General features: G+C 39.0%; 1 long non-coding RNA gene across 1 annotated transcript; it reads left to right on the plus strand.

Moving 5' to 3' along the window:
- Positions 1 to 13877: 13877 nt before the first annotated feature.
- LOC113913332 lies at positions 13878 to 15528 on the plus strand. Its single transcript, XR_003517158.1, has 3 exons — positions 13878 to 14046; positions 14264 to 14366; positions 15308 to 15528. It is a non-coding gene; the product is annotated as an uncharacterized LOC113913332 (long non-coding RNA).
- Positions 15529 to 15959: the final 431 nt, after the last annotated feature.

Raw genomic sequence — 15959 nt, forward strand, 5'->3', positions numbered from 1 at the left:
ACTTCAGTTAGTTCTTTATTCTACCCTCTTCAATATGACTGTTATTCTTTTGAAATACATTTAGGTTTATTTTTAAATTTTTTATTTTATGGTTGCCCCACATTCTTTTGATTTTGTCATTATTTTTTTTATATTTAAAACAGTAGCATAGGGGCACCTGGGTGGCTCAGTCAGTTAAACGTCTGCCTTCAGCTCAGGTCATGATCCCAACACCCTGGGATCAAGTCCTACATCAGGCTCCCTACTCAGGGGGGAGTCTGCTTTTCCTTCTCCCTCTGCCACTCCCCTTGCTCATGCTCTTTCTGTCAAAATAAATAAATAAAATCTTAAAAAAACCCAAACAAACAAACAAAAAAACAGTAGCATGGTTCCAAAGTCAATACTAAGTGTAAGGTTTACCTAAAGAAGGGCCAGTCCTGTAGGTTCCTCCCACCATGTAGGTAACCTCTCTAGGTAACCAAGATTATTAGTTTCTAGTGTCTCCTTTCTCTGTTTCTTTTTGCAGAAAAATAAGTCAATATATGTATATTTCTTTATTACATGATAGTACACTATAGATCACCAATTCTCAAACTTTGTAATCTCCGGGTCTCTTCACACTATTAAAAATTACTGAAGAAGTGGGGCGCCTGGGTGGCTCGGTTGGTTGGGCGACTGCCTTCGGCTCAGGTCATGATCCTGGAGTCCCGGGATCGAGTCCCGCGTCGGGCTCCCTGCTCAGCAGGGAGTCTGCTTCTCCCTCTGACCCTCTTCCCTCTTGTGCTCTCTATCTCTCATTCTCTCTCTCTCAAATAAATAAAATCTTTAAAAAAAAATTACTGAAGAAGCAAAGAGCTTTTGTTTATGTGGGTGAGATTCATTATATTTACTGTATTAGAAATTAAAACTGAGAAATTGTAAAAACATTTATTTACTAGTTCAATTAAAATTAACAATAATAAACTCCTGAAATGTAAGCATATTATAGTTTTGTGAAAAATGACTCCACTTTCTCAAATAAAAAAAATAGAAAGAAGATGGCAATGTTTTATATTTTTTGCAAATCTCTTTAATGTCTGCCTTAATAGAACACAGCTGGATTCTGTTTCTGCTTCTTCAAGTGATCTCCTGCAATATATTGTTTTGGTAGTAGCATGTAAAGAAAAGTTAGCCTCAAATAGACGTGTCTTTGGAAAAGGGAAGAGTATTTTAACAGTCTTTCCAGGTTTTGTGCATCTTCTTTGATATTTAAAACACAATAGTGATAGTTTCTTAAAAGTTAGTTGCCATGTGCAATCTGAAGCCATATCAACAAACTTTTAAAAATTCTATTGCATTAAAATCTATTGATCTACTTTATACTTTGATAGTATTTTTTTTTAAGATTTTATTTATTTGACAGAGAGAGACACAGTGAGAGAGGGAACACAAGCAGGGGGAGTGGGAGAGGGAGAAGCAGGCTTCCCGCTGAGCAGGGAGCCTGATGCAGGGCTTGATCCCAGGACCCTGGGATCATGACCTGAGCCAAAGGCAGACACTTAACGACTGAGCCACCCAGGCACCCCTATACTTTGATAGTGTTTTTTAACCAGGCATGATTTTGTACCATCATGTTTTGGTCATTTGGAAAATTATGGTTCACTTAAGTATATGGATCTCCCAATGTTGATACATTGTATTGTACACTATCGAAAATTGTTTGATTTAATATCATATCTGAACCCATCAGAAAAGTCTTTAAGCTGAAATCAGCTGAAAACCCCATAGTAGTAAATGGGATTTTTTCCAAAATTCTAATTTTTGACTTGAAAGTTTGAATTTTACCACTAGTAACATATACTATCAGTTGTTTTACTTGAAGCAATAGGCTCACTTCAGTCATAGCTGAGAAGAAAAAAAGAAATTGTCGGGCGCCTGGGTGGCTCAGTCGGTTAAGCGACTGCCTTCGGCTCAGGTCATGATCCTGGAGTCCTGGGATCGAGTCCCATATCGGGCTCCCTGCTCAGCAGGGAGTCTGCTTCTCCCTCTGACCCTCTTCCCTCTCGTGCTCTCTATCTCTCATTCTCTCTCTTTCTCAAATAAGTAAATAAAATCTTTAAAAAAAAAAAGAAAAAAAGAAATTGTCAAATACCCATGTCTGAATAACAATAGTTTGTCTATCATCTGTTCTTTGTAGTAGAAATGGTGTTCCATGAAAAAGTGGCTAGTTCAGCTTGTAACTCAAACAATAGCAGACATACTTTTCCTTGAGATAACCATCATTTTCTGTGTGCATCAGAAGTGATTCATATATACTTCCCATTTAGTCACACAGAATATTGAAAAGACATGTCCTTAGGGTCAAGTTTCAATAATATTACCAATTTTTATTGCTTCATCAAGGTGAAATTGTCCCCCTCCTGCCCCCAAGAGTATGTTGCAGTAAGTGCACTTGTCACAAACTTGATTTGTGGTGGCACCAACAGTTTTATCGTCATTGTCTTTGCACCATCAGTGAGATGCCAACATAGTGAAAAAAGACAAATGATGGCTTAGTAAGTAGTATTAGGAAAATAGTTTTGATTTTACAGAGAGTCTCAGGGACTCTCAGGTTGTGGACCACATTTTAAGAACTACCTTAGATATTTTTTTGTACTTTCCTTTTTTCACCTAAGAAATATAAATATATGGAAATCACTCCATATCAGTTTATAGAGATCAACTTTCCTACTTTTTTTTTTTATACTTCCATAGTACTCCATTGTATAGATGCACCATACTTCAATTACTTTCTTATGTTTGGACATTTAGACTGCAGTTACAAACAATTTTGCAGTGAACAATCTCGTGCATATGTATTTTCATAGTATTGAAGATGTATCCTGAGGACAACTTCCTAGAAGTGCAATTGCTGTGTCAAAAATAAACATGTGTGGTTTTGTTAAATGTTGCCAAATTCCACTTCACAATGCAAATTTGCATTTCTACTAGCAATGAATAGGAGTTCCTGTTTCTTTACACCTTATAACAAAGTATAATGCATAAGATAGAAACATAAATTAATCATATATTAGACCCATAGGTTATCTATGAAGCTGACACCAACTTTTCTGAGAACTTTCTTCTCTAATACCAGTCTAGGGGATGACTGATTTAAGTAGACCCTAGCCAAAGCTGGGCCAGATTCCCTATCCTGGGACCTCTGGAATTAGAAAGGAGGTCCCATTCTGTCTCTGTTAGGAAATGAAGTAAAGCTGGGGCCAGTTCAATTATATTGGGTCATATGCCAACCAACGTAGAGAAGATCTGCTCTGTAGAAGCAGAGATGAGAATTACCCCATTTCCTGATATCTTCTCTAATTCCTGTTTTAGATCCTGCAAGGGTTGGTTAAACTTCCAGCTCTTGGATTATAGTAGAGACCTGTTACATGTTATTACTCCCAGATACTCTTCGTATTATTACTGATTGGCTGCTTATAATAAAAAGAATCACAATTGAGAAAAAGTTACAATGTAATAAGGTATGATACTTGATCATAAACCTGCATTAATTAGGTTATAAGCTTTAGTTGCTTTAACAAAGACCCAAATAAATAGGAAAGAACTTTATTTCTTTCTGTGTCAGTCTGAATATAAGCACTCCAGGGCTAATATGGCAGCTCTGAGGTGCTGAGGGTCACACTCCTTCTATTTTGTTGTTCTACCATAGCTGCTCTTGTTTTTGTTTCTTTTCTTTTAGACATGTATTTATTTATTTTAGAGAGAGAGAGAAAGCGCATGCAAGAGACCATGAGTGGTGGGAGGGGCAGAGGGAGAGGGATAGAGAGAAATCTCCAGCAGACTCCCCACTAAGCAAGAAGCCCAACATGGCTTGATCCAAGGACCCTGAGATCATGACCTGAGCCAAAATTAAGAGTCAGACACTCAACCAAATGAGCCATCCAGGTACCCCTGTGGCTGCTCTCTCATAATCTAAGATGCCTGCTTTAGCTCTTGCTACCTATCAACTTTTTTTTTTTTTTTTTAAGATTTATTGAGAGAGCGAGAATGAGAGAGAGAGTATACGAGAGGGGTGAGGGCCAGAGGGAGAAGCAGGTTCCTCGCTGAGCAGGGAGCCTGATGTGGGACTCGATCCCGGGACTCCAGGATCATGACCTGAGCCGAAGGCAGTTGCTTAACCAACTGAGCCACCCAGGCGCCCAACTTTTTTTTTTTTTTAAAGATTTTATTTATTTATTTGATGGAGAGAGACACAGCGAGAGAGGGAACACAAGCAGGAGGAGTGGGAGAGGGAGAAGCAGGCCTCCCGCTGAGCAGAGAGCCCCACATGGGGCTCAATCCCAGGACCCTGGGATCATGACCTGAGCCGAAGGCAGACGCTCAACGACTGAGCCACCCAGGCGCCCCCCCCATCAACTTTTCAGACACTAGAGAGAGAGAAAGGAACAGGCAGGCATGCCTATTTCTTTTAATAGCTTAAGAATATATGATATATATGAATTCTCACATCCCAATAACCAGAACCAAGTCACATAGTCAAACCCAGCTGCTAAGGAGGTTGAGTTGAATATAGCCTTTGGCTGAATGACCATGTGCTAATCTAAAATTTGATAATTCTATTGCTAGGGGAAGAGGGGAAAATGCATACAGTCCCAGCTACAACCCACCCCCTGATCAGCCAATTATACATGCTCAGCCTTCTTCCTACATAGAAAACACACTTTGTCCCCTGTTCAAGTGAAACAACACAAATTTCCATCTGACCACTTCATTCAGTTCAAAATCTAGGATTTCTGTGACATACATTCCCCCATCAGGACACTCTGTGACTCTTTCAGGTGAGCATCTTCTGAAAAACAAATTATCTGTGCCACTCACCAAAAACAATGGTGAATTAGGAATGGGATCATAAGAATCCTCTTTCAGAAAAAGAGGGAAAGAGCAACCATTGAACTAAGGCAATCGTGTAATGCTTGCTAAGGTGAAAGGCTCCCGGCCCTGGCAATAAAGGGTGTTTCCCCATTAGACCCCAGCTCTGCCAGGCAGTCTTGATTCATCACCCACTGTGGTTTTCGGCTTTGCCTCTGGAAGGTTCTTCAATCAACTATCTTTCATAGCCACATCTTAAGTGGTATTGAAGGGTATGCTCCCACATGGGTTCAGTTGTGGGGGCCCTGGGGATTGCTTTAGGGGTTGATGAATTCTAAGTTCTTGAAGATCAGTCTCGTGGATTCTTAATATATTATTTCTGGTATATTTCCTTCCATTCAACTCCTTGGTCAAGTAACCACAACCACACATGGTGTCTGGAAAGCCTGAAGAGCCTCCTCTTTTACTCACTGGCTGGTACATGGCTCATATCCACACTCAAAATATCATGAAGAATAACCTGATGCCATGTGAAGCAACTGGCTTAGGTTGGAAAGCAACCAGACTTTACTAATCTGGCTAGCTCCTGCTGACTGGTAAAGAGCACATGAGAAAGGTTTTACCAAACATCCTTAGGGGAAATGTATTCCATTTCACTCTGCTCTCAAACCTGACTAACTCTTGCCTGGACTCATTCCTCTCATAGGACTTAGCTAAAGACAGAAAAAAACAATCAATACACATAAACATTCTGACTTTCCTCAAACACTTCTCCTAGAGCTATGAGCCTGACTGGCATGAGTACTGCCTTCCAAGGTATTGGAAGAGATAATCTGTCTGAAATTAATATAGCTACTGCCACTTTCTCTTGGTCAGTGTTAACGTGGTATATCTTTCTCTATCTCTTTACTTTTAATCTGTCTTTATATTTAATCTTGTAGACAACATATTGCTGGGTCTTGTTATTTTTATCCACTCTGATAGGCTCTGTCTTTTAATTGCTATATTTAGACCATTCACATTTGAAGTGATTATTGATATACCTGGATTAATATATGCCATATTTATGACTGTTTTTACTCACTGTTCTTGTTCTTTGTTTTTGTATGTCCATGGGTTGTTTTGTTTTTTGGGGTCTTCCATTCTTTTTCTGAGTCCTCTGTTTTTAATTGAGCATTTTGTATGATTCATTTTTTCCTCTCCTCTCTTAGTGTATCAATTATACTTCTTTAAAAGTTTTTTTTTTTAAGTCATTGCCTTAGAGTTTGCAATATACACTTACAACTAATTTAAGTCCACTTTTGAATAACATTATACCACTTCATGGGTAGTGCATGTACTGTGTTAACAGGATATCTCTAATTCCTCCCTCCCAACCCTTATGATATTGTTGTCATACAATTTACTTATCCATAAGCTAGAATTGTATTATATATCGTTGCTCTTATTATTCTGAACTTTTATCTGTTAGATCGGTTAAGAATAAAAAAAATAATAAATTATTTTATTTTACCTTCATTTCTCAATGCTTCATTTCTCAGACTCTCTTTCTTTATGTAGATCAGATTTTCTGAACTTCATCATTTTCCTTCTCTCTAAAGACCTTCTTTTAACATTTTTTACAAGGCAGGTCTATTGGAGAAAAATTCTCTCAATTTTTGCTCATCTGAGAAACTATTTCTCCTTCACTTTTTTTTTTAAAGATTTTATTTATTTATTTGTCAGAGAGAGAGAGAGCACACACAAGCAGGGGGAGCGGCAGGCAGAGGGAGAGGGAGGAGCAGGCTCTCAGCTGAGCAGGGAGCCCGATGCGGGACGCAGTTCCAGAACCCTGGGATCATGACCTGAGCCGAAGGCAGCAGCTTAGGCAACTGAGCCACCCAGACATTCCTCTCCTTCACTTTTGAAAGATAATTTTATTGGATGCAGAATTCTCGGTTGCTGGCTTTTTCTTTTATTGCTTTAAATATTTTACTCCAAAAATAAATAAATAAATAAATATTTTACTCTACTCTCTTCTTGCTTGCATGGTTTCTGAAGAAAAAGCCAATGTAATTCTTATTCTTGTTCCTTTATAGATAAGGTGTTTTTTTCTCCCATCTCTGGTTTCTTTCAGAATTTGCTCCTTGTCTCAGATTCTCAGCAGTTTGAATATAATATGCCTATGTATACATTTTTTTTAAAAGATTTTCTTTATTTATTTGAGAAAGAGAGAATGAGAGATAGAGAGCACGAGAGGGAAGAGGGTCAGAGGGAGAAGCAGGCTCCCCGCTGAGCAGGGAGCCTGATGCGGGACTCGATCCCGGGACTCCAGGATCATGACCTGAGCCGAAGGCAGTCACTTAACCAACTGAGCCACCCAGGCGCCCCCTATGTATACAGTTTTTTGTTACTTATCCTGCATGGTATTCTCTGAGCTTCCTGAATCTGTGGTTTTGTGTCTCATAAATTTTGGAAAATTCTCAGGTATGATTATTTTAAGTCTTTCTTCTGGTTTTTTTCTTTCTTTTCCTTCAGGTATTGCAGTCCCTATATGTTACACCTTTTGTAACTGTCCCACAGTACTTGGATATTCTGTTCCATCTTGTTCATTCTTTTCTTCTCTTTGATTTTGAGTTTGGGAAGTTTCTACTCACATATCCTCAAGTTCACAGACTTTTTTTTCATGTGTACTCTATTGATGAGCCCAAAAAGGCATTCTTCATTTCTGCCACAGGTTTTGACTTCTAACATTTCCTTTTGATTCTTAGAGTTTCCATCTCTTTGCTCTTATCACCCAGCTGTTATGTTGTCCATCTTCTGCATTAGACTCCCTGACATATTATTCATAGTTATTTAAAATTCCTGGTCTGATTATTTCAAAATCTCTGCCAAATCTAGTAGTTCCATTAAAAAAAAAGTAAAAGTCAAAAGAAACAGGTAAAATTAAAATTTTTTTTGAGGATGGAAGTTGCAGAGGGAAAGGGAGAGAGATTCTCAAGCAGTCTCCACACCCAGTGCGTAGAGCCCAAATCAAGACTTGATCCCATGACCCTGAGATCATGACCTGAGCCGAAATCAAGAGTTGGATGCTTAACTGACTGAGCCACCCAAGCACCCCTAAAATTAACTTTAACAATATACCAATATTATATTAATATATTAATAATTATTAATATTGATGGTCAATTAATTATTAATATTATTATATTAATTAATATATTAATATATTTTTACTTGAAGCACCTGAGTGGCTCAGTCAGTTAAGTGTCTGACTCTTGATTTTGGTCATGATCTCAGGGTCATGGGATCAAGCCCTGCGTGGGGCTCCATGCTCAGCAGGGAGTCTGCTGGAGATTCTCTCTCTCCCTCTCCATCTGCCCCTCCCCCCACTCACGCACTCTCTCTAAAATCAATAAATCAATAAATCTTTTAAAAAATGTATTTTTACTTAACCTAGTATATCCAAAATATTATCATTCAACATGTAATCAGTATAAAAGTCATTGGATATTTAATATTTTTCTGTACTAGGTCTTTGAACCTCCGTGTATATTATTATTTATTTTTTTAAGATTTCATTTTTAAGCAATCTCTGCACTCAACATGGGGCTTGAACTTACAACCCCAAGATCAAGTCTCATGCTCTTTTGACTGAGCCAGCCAGACATGCCCTCAGTGTGTGTTATTAAGTTATAGCACATCTCAATTAGGAATAGTCATTTTTAAGTGCTACATGGCCATATATGGCTGGTGGCTACCATGCTGGATGGCTCAGATACAAGAAATCTCTATTTCTGATTCTTGCAGTGTGAAACCACAAATTCTGTGATGAGATTAATTTTATTAGAAATTATTGTAAAAAACATATAACACAAAAATTTACTATCTTAACCATTTTAAATACATAGGTCAGTGGTGTTAAGTATACTAACATTGTGCAACCAGTCTCCAGACCTCTTTTCTCATTGCAAAACTAAAGCTTTGTACCCATTAAACAATAATTCCCTGTTTCCCTCTTCCCCCAACCCCTGGTAGCCACCATTCTACTTCTTGTTTCTATGAATTTGTCTACTTTAGATACTTCATACAAATGGAGTCATACAGTATGTGTCTCAGAAGTGGGATTGCTCGATCATATGGTGTTCTATTTTTATTAATTTTTTGAGGAACCGCCATACTGTTTCCCACAGCAGCTGCATTTCCACTAATAGCACGCAAGGGTTCCAATTTCTCCATATCCTTACCAATACTTTAATTTTCTGTTTTGTTTTGTTTTCTAATTTTTAATATTAGCTATCCTACTATTAGTGGGTAGAATGTGGTATGAGGTGATAGCTCATCGTGATTTTCAGTTGCATTCTCTATGTTTTTTTCTTTTTTAAGTAGGTTCCATGCCCAATGTGGGGCTTGAATTCATGACACTGAGATTGTGAGTTGTGTGCTCTACTGACTGAGCCAGCTAGGTGTCCTTCCATTCTCTAATGATTAGTGATGTTAAGCAAGTTTTCATATGTTTTGGCCATTTGCATATCATCTTTAGAGAAATGTCTATTCTAGTCATTTGCCCTTTTTTTTTTAATAGAGTTTTTTGTTGTTATTGAGTTGGAGACTTCTTTTTATATGCAGAGAATACAATCAGATGCACTTAGGGTAGTCTCAGGTGGAAACTGGAAGTCATTATGTGGATTACTAGTGTTATGTATTGTATTTAGCAACACATAAGGTGGACATAAAGGAAAAAGAATCAAAGAAAGGATACAAACAAACCACCACCACCAACAACAACAAAAACAAAGTGGAAAGCACTCTTCTGACCTAATACAAACATGGCCTTCCATGTGGCATATGACTTGAAGTTCTGGTTGCCAAAGGTCAAGGAAGAGATAATTAGGCTCAATAAGGCCCAGAGATCTGTGGAATGGGGAACCAACTAAAGCAGAAGTACAATCTGGTCACCATTTTCATCAATTTTTCCCTATAGCACTTTAAGTATTTAAGACATCTGGAATACATTTTGTTATTTAATCTAATTTTGTTTTTTTTTCCAAATGGTTATCCAGTTCTCAGCATCACCAATTGAATAATTCATTCTGTCATCCATCCTAATTTGAAAAGCTACCTTTTTTTAAAAAATATGCTTAAATCTTAAATGAATTTGAGCCTGTTTCTGGTTTACCTGGTCTACTCCATTATTTTATTTATTCTTGTACCACAGTATTACAGTATTTTAACTATTGTAGCTTTACAATATCTGGGGGAAGTGTTTATTAATTGATTCCTAGTATTCATTCCTCCTTCATTATAGTAATAATTCCTCACCCTCAAATTTAGCGGAACATGTATCTGTGGCAGGGAGCTATAAATCACAGCCTGCCTTGTAGACTGGTGTGGTCATGTGACCAGGATGAAGCCCATAGTGAATGGAAATGAAGTGTGCAGCTTCCAGGTCATCTCCTTATAGACAAATCTACTTGTCCTGGACTCTCCAGTGCGCTAGAATATGGATGTAGAAGTTAGCCAGCTTCTACCAAGTGGAAAGGATAAAACCCAGATAACAGCAGCACGAGGTGAATGAAATCTAGCTCCTGAATAACTGGAATACAGCTTCATCATAACACTGAGCCACTCATTTTGAGATAGTTTGGGGAGATTTAAGAACCCTTCTATCTTATTTGAGCCCTACAGTTTGTGTCTTTTTGCCAAAACCTAATTAACAAATGGCTGTTAAGAATAACTTTTTTTTCCTATTCTGAATGTAATGTATGTCAACTGTAGAAAATTCAGAATTCAGTAAGCAAAAAGAAGAAATATACCATATTTCTTCATAATTACACAATGACACAAGTATTACAAAATTTAACATTTGGGGGTATATATTTCTGTTTTCTGTAGTGATTTCTATAGTGATACATAAATATATAGACAATAGATATTTATAGTCACATAGTTATAGAAAAATGAATATATCTTTATATAACAAAAACAGGATTATACTCTATATGTTGAGTAGTGTTATACTTTTTGCACATAACAGTGTATATTGTGAACTTTCCCATGTTATGAAATATTCCTCTGGATGTAGTATAATTTACTTAACAAACCATTCATTGTTGGACATCTAGATTCTACAAATTTTTAACCATCATAAATAATACTGAAATAAAGACCTTTATAGAAATATATTTGTGTTCATCCATGATGACTTGGGATAAATTCCAACAAGTGTGATTTCTTGGTCAAGGAATATGTAAAATTCTATTTTTTTTTTTTTTTTTTTTTTTACCATGCACTGTCAAGTTGCCCTTTAGAAAGAATATGGAAGTGTAGAGTAGAAGAGTATCACTTCTCTTTATTCTTCCTGACATTAGGTATGGTGAGTTTTTAATTAACAAAATGATCTTGCTAATTCCTCTTTTTTGTTGTTGTTTTCAAAGATATTTTAAAGGGAAGTTGGAAGAGACTTTGATCGTGTATGTTGGTAAAAGGAAACTGTGGGCTTAAATAAGATGGGGTCTTGAGGCCTAAAGAAGATGCAGAGATGGGCCACCTCTTTATTTAATTTCATTGGTAGAGCCAAGAGACCATTATTGGAAGACCATTTTGGTACAAGAAAGTACCAAATAAGATCCCAGGGTAAACAGGATCACCAGTCCAACTGGGGCTAGACTTGGAGATAAAGCCTGGCTACAAAGCCAGGAAACTGGGGGGAGATGGTAGAAAAAAAGGCTGAAGCATGAGGATCATGCTAGAGTGGCACGGAACATGCTAGAACAGGCAAGAGTAGTTCCTGAATTAGTAACAGGGTTGAGAGCATCAATTCTAGACTCAGATTGTCTTGGTGTGCCGTAAGTGTCAGGGATTCTTGTTATCATTACTGCAGCTGACTAGCATCATACATACTCATGTCCACTCAGTGTATGAGGCTTCAGGAACATTTAAGAGATGATATTTAACGTTTTACTATAATTATGACCAGTTCAGTGCAGTATGAAACAAAAGCAGGAGACAGAACTCTTGGAAAGGAGTAGACAAAATTCTCATTTTGTATAAATGATATGATTGTGCATCTAGAAAACCTAAGGGAACTAATTATGTGCTCAGTAATGAACTGGGTGACCCTGGGCATGTTACTTCATCTCACTGAACTTCAATTTTTTCATTTATAAATTAGGATAATAATGGTAAGTAATGATAAGGCTACTGTGAAGATTCAACAGGAAAATACATATAAACACACAGCATAGTGCCTGCCATTTGGCAACTGTTCAATACTAGTATAATTTTATCATTTATTATTGCTATTTTTATTATGGCAACTATAGGACAAATTTTTAGGAGCACAGTAACTTTCCTTTATATCATTTATAAACAGCTAAAATATGATGCAGAGAAGTCTCTTTTATAGTATGAAAAAAACTTATAAAATTCTTAACAAAAAATACACTAGACTCTATGAAGAAAACTCCAAAATATACTCAGAGGGGCGCCTGGGTGTATCAGTCCTTAAGCATCTGCCTTCGACTCAGGTCATGATCCCAGGGTTCTGGGATCACGCCCCGCATAGGGCTCCCTGCTCAGCGGGAAGCCTGCTTCTCCCTCTCCCACTCCCCCTGCTTGTGTTCTCTCTCTCTCTCATGTCTCTCTCTCTCTCTCTCTGTCAAATAAATAAAATCTTTAAAAAAAAAGTATTCAGACAAAAATAATAATTTGAGTAAGTGAATCAAACTACCATCTTCCTGAATGAGAAGGCTCAGTATTCTAACAACCAGGTTTAACAAAACTCTAATCAAATCTCAATTCAAATTTTGGGGCAGAATTTTACCTAATGATTCTAAACTAATCTTGTTGTTAGAATGAGTGTCGAGCAAGATGAGCTTTGAGCAGTAATTAGCAGACTTGACTGCATTAAGAGCCAGATCTCAAAGAATAAAAATGTTCACCTGACACATTTCTCTCTCTCTCTCTCTTTTTTTTTAAAGATTTTGCTTTTAAGTCATCTCTGTACCCAAAGTGAGGCTGGAACTGACAGCCCCGAGATCAAGTTGCATGCTCTACGAATGAGCCAGACAGGCACCCCCACATTTTTCTCTTTCAATATGAAAATAGTTATATTGATTTCATGAAGAAAAAAAACCAACTTACATTTTTTACTCTATTAAAGAATGCCAATGAGAAAAGAAGCATTTATTTTTAGTCACTACCCTATTACTATCTGGGGGTATTGAAGAATTAAGAATCTTTTATCCCTACATTTCTGAGTTCACCAAGTGACATTCAATATCATCTCTTTTTCACACTTGAAAAAACCTTGCGAGGTAGGTTTTATTTATTATCAGCCCCCTTTTTTTTAAGATTTTATTTATTTATTTGAGAGAGAGACAGAGAGCACAAGCAGGGGGAGTGGCAGAGGGAGAGGGAGAAGCAGACTCCCCACTCAGCAGGGAGCCCCACACCAGGCTGGATCCCAGGACCCTTAGATCATACCTGAGCCGAAGGCCACGCTTAACGGACTGAGCCACCCAGGCGCCCCTATCAGCTGTATTTTATAGAGGGAAAAACAGATACTTACCCAATAAAGCTTGACAAAGCCAAAGAGTGAATCAGTGGCAAAGGCCAGAATTAGTCCACTCCATTGACTGTAACATTCCCTGCCAATCTAATGAGCCGGATCCGGCATAGGGATGCAGACCTCTCATACCTGGGTCCTTCCTGACCCAGGTTCCTCCTACCTCTGCTGGTAAGGGCCGGGCAAGCCCTGTGCAGCGACCTGAGCACCCAGCCCCCTCAGTGAAGGGCGGTCTCTTCCACCAGGTCCTAGCTTCTCCCAGCTGAGGCAAATCGTTGTCCTAGAGACTTCTTTCCCCCTTGTAACAGATAAAATGTTTTTGAACGATTCCTGGCCTGTGCTTCCTCACGATAAGCTGGTTTCTGTTTCCTGAACCCTTTCCACTCTGGTGGCAAAGGCAGGACACACCTCCGGAAGAAAGAGGATATGATGAAGGGGAATGTTCTGTCAGACAGGAAGGGGAGGGGCAAAGTCTGCCCTTTTTCATAGGGTCGTTGGAAACCAGAGAGGAGCTGGAGGTATGAGAGTGCACGTTTAGGTGTGTTCCACTGTTCTTTCTGGGGTCTGAGACGTGGTCACATACTCTGTTTGGGACAGAGGAAAATGGAGTATGGTTTCCCAAGCTGCTGTTGATTCTCAAGAAGTGGTACCAGACCCAGACCCTCCCGGAGGTGGGTATCATGGATTGGGGAAGCCGGATAAGTGGTTGACTTGAGAACTGGGAGCCTTGTGAGTCCCAAAGGGGCTAGAGTGGGAGGACCTGGCAGCAGAGGCTTGGGTGGACCCATTGGGCAGGGGCACGGTTGGAGGGTGAGGTATAGACTCAGGAGGTTGACTAGGAAAGACAGCCCGCTGGGCACTTGACCAAGCCCTAAACTACTCTAGCAGCAAACTTCACCAAGCACACATGGGACATTGCCTCGGAGGCCAGCAGAGGCCTGGACACTGCACCATCCAAGCACCTTTTATCTGAAAGCCATCAAGAAGATATGTAAGTCCTGCCCATTTTCCCAGATCAAAGAAGAAAGGGTGGATGAGACAACATTTACGAGATAGAGTAGATTTATCTAAAGACATTTACTCAACCAAATAAAGATTTTTATCACCCCTAATGGGAAGCTGAACTTTGGACCAGTTGCTTACACTGACACAAACCTGCATAAATGGGAAGAAATGGGAATAATGTGAAGAAACAAAATCAAGCTTTCCTCTTGATACCTGAGAAATAAAGAGGGTGGAGTAGAAGGAAGTCTGCTTGCAAATGAGCGCTCAAAGGGAACAAACTTGAAATTGTTTTTGCACATCTGAGTTGTATAATTTTACAACCTTGCTGCATTCTATTTCCTCCATGTTGTAGAAACTGAAAGGTTGAATTTAAAATAAAGTGGGCCTTTGGGAGCCATGGATTTCAGGATGATTATCACTATCTCTAGAGAAATTAATTACAGCAAAATAGCAGTTACCACTGTGGCTACTTACAGGTTTCTTCTGTGTATGCAATTTAATACAAATTGGGGGGAAAGGGGGCACCTGGGTGGTTTAGTTGGTTGAGCATCTGATTTTTTACCTCAGCTCGGTCTTGATCTCAGGGTTGTGAGTTGTGTAGAACTATTATCTCCATTTTGCAAGTCTGGAAATGCCCCTTGGCATTGAGATTCCAAATTGAATATTCCATAACTTGGGACAGCATCCCCACGTTTGCCCCACACCTTTACATTTTGTGTGTCCTGTCAAGTATTATGACAGTGCCCATGGAACACAGCCACAAGTTGGTGTTACATGGGCCTAAAATTCTAACCCAACTCCAGACCCTGAGAGTCATTTTGGAGGACGCCTGTGTGCGGTGTTTTAACCTTATAAAACTCATGAGAACAAAGGGCAAAGAAACCTATCGTAAAGCACATAAACATAGAATCTTCTTCTGTATCCCAGGTGTGGCTTCTTCCACGGACCAAGCTGCGATGCCGTATTGATTTGACAGAGCCTCCTTTTCAATGATGTCTGTCTCAAATGCCTCCTGTGATTTTTGTAGTGCAAAATAAAGCCAAACTCTGGAAACAAATAAACAAAAGTCATAGGATTACTCATGATTGTAGAGCCATCAAGAAGATGAGAGAAATAATGTGCAAACCCAGACCCTTCTGATCGCTAGTCCAGTGTTTATTTCATAGCGCCAGTGAGTTCCAGGGTGTTATTTCTGGAACCTTCTTTCTCCCAAAACATAAGACAGGATAGGATCAGCTACTCTGATTCGAGTGAGAATGAGGTGGAATCCAGAGTCCTGGATACTCCCTCCCACTCCCTGGAGCGCCACCATGGAGGTGTCTCTGCAGCACCCCAGGACGCCACTGAAAACAATCTGAAAACCATTGCCCTGTGCCATGCTACTCCCAAACCGCTTCAACCTCCCCCATTTCCAACTATAATTACGTGGTGTTGAGAACAGAGAGCCTGACATCAACTTGTGAGACAAGTAATTTTGGGCACAGAGTAAATCACAAAGATGACAGTATGGTGAGAAGAAACATGCCAACTGAATTTAAAGATACAGACGTGGTTTAATTGCTCCTCATACAATATACGG

The sequence above is a fragment of the Zalophus californianus genome, chromosome 14 (genome assembly GCF_009762305.2).
Source record: "Zalophus californianus isolate mZalCal1 chromosome 14, mZalCal1.pri.v2, whole genome shotgun sequence".
NCBI lineage: Eukaryota > Metazoa > Chordata > Mammalia > Carnivora > Otariidae > Zalophus > Zalophus californianus.